The sequence below is a fragment of the Lathyrus oleraceus genome, chromosome 3 (genome assembly GCF_024323335.1).
Source record: "Lathyrus oleraceus cultivar Zhongwan6 chromosome 3, CAAS_Psat_ZW6_1.0, whole genome shotgun sequence".
In the NCBI taxonomy this organism is placed as follows: domain Eukaryota; kingdom Viridiplantae; phylum Streptophyta; class Magnoliopsida; order Fabales; family Fabaceae; genus Lathyrus; species Lathyrus oleraceus.
The window spans coordinates 318,867,658-318,869,002 of NC_066581.1; the positions used below are offsets into that span (position 1 = coordinate 318,867,658).

At 42.9% G+C, this 1,345-nt stretch overlaps 1 non-coding gene across 1 annotated transcript; it reads left to right on the plus strand.

Annotated features, from left to right (window-relative positions):
• Positions 1 to 834: 834 nt before the first annotated feature.
• On the plus strand, positions 835 to 941 carry LOC127133012 (small nucleolar RNA R71). The gene has a single exon (XR_007807012.1). It is a non-coding gene; the product is annotated as a small nucleolar RNA R71 (small nucleolar RNA).
• The last annotated feature ends 404 nt before the right edge of the window (positions 942 to 1,345 follow it).

Consider the following 1,345-nt stretch of genomic DNA (forward strand, 5'->3'; position numbering starts at 1 on the left):
AATATAATTGCATGAGCATGGCTTTTTGGGTTAGGTTGGGGCTGTCCAGGAAATGTAGCAGTTGGGGCAGCAGTAGGCGCTTGTTGTTGAGCTACTTGTGATATTTGCGTTTCCAGCATTTTGTTATGGGTAGCCAGGGCATCTACTTTACTTGCTAATTGTTTAATCTGTTCGTTAGTGTGTACGTTCTGGTTTAAGAACTCTTTATTGGTTTGCTGTTGGGAAGCTATGAAGTTCTCCATCATGATTTCCAAGTTGGATTTTCTAGGAACATTATTGTTAGGCGTAGATGGGGTCGGCTTTTGATATCCAGGGGGTATAGCTGGGGCTTGACTGGGAGATTGACCTGGTGCGTATAAAGCATTATTACTCTTATATAAAAAATTAGGATGGTTCTTCCAGTTTGAGTTATAGGTATGCGAATAGGGGTTTCCTTGAGCGTAGTTCACTTGCTCCGCTTGGATTCCTGTTAGGAGTTAACAATCTGTAGGAGTGTGACCTTGGATTCCACAGACTTCGCAATTTTGAGCTGCGGAAACCACAGTGGCTGGAGGTGATACATTTAAACTTTCAATTTTCTGGGCCAAAGCATCCACTTTTGCATTAACATGATCAAGGCTACTTATCTCGTACATGCCGCCTTTCGTTTGAGGTTTCTCTACCATTGTTCGGTCGCTTCCCCACTGATAATGGTTTTGGGCCATGCTTTCGATAAGTTGATAAGCATCGGTGTAAGGTTTATCCATAAGCGCACCACCTGCGGCGGCGTCTATTGTTAACCTTGTGTTATATAAGAGACCATTATAGAAGGTATGAATTACCAACCAGTCCTCTAAACCATGGTGTGGATAAAGTCTCATCATGTCTTTGTATCTTTCCCATGCTTCGAAAAGAGACTCGTTATCTTTCTGTTTAAATCCATTTATCTGGGCTCTTAGCATAGCTGTTTTGCTTGGAGGAAAATATCGGGCAAGAAAGACTTTCTTCAACTCATTCCATGTGGTGACTGAGTTGGAAGGAAGAGACTGAAGCCATCTTCTAGCTTTATCTCTTAACGAGAAAGGAAAGAGACGAAGTCGAATTGCCTCTGAAGTGACACCATTAGCTTTAACAGTATCGGCATATTGGACAAATACGGATAAATGAAGGTTTGGATCCTCGGTAGGATTTCCAGAGAATTGTTTCTGCTGTACTGCTTGTAACAGCGAAGGTTTAAGTTCGAAATTGTTTGCTTCGATTGTGGGTGGAGCAATACTCGAATGTGGCTCATCTTGCGATGGAGCGGCGTAATCTCGAAGAGCACGAGCTGGTTCTGCCATCTCGGGTATCGGTGAAGGAAGAAGAT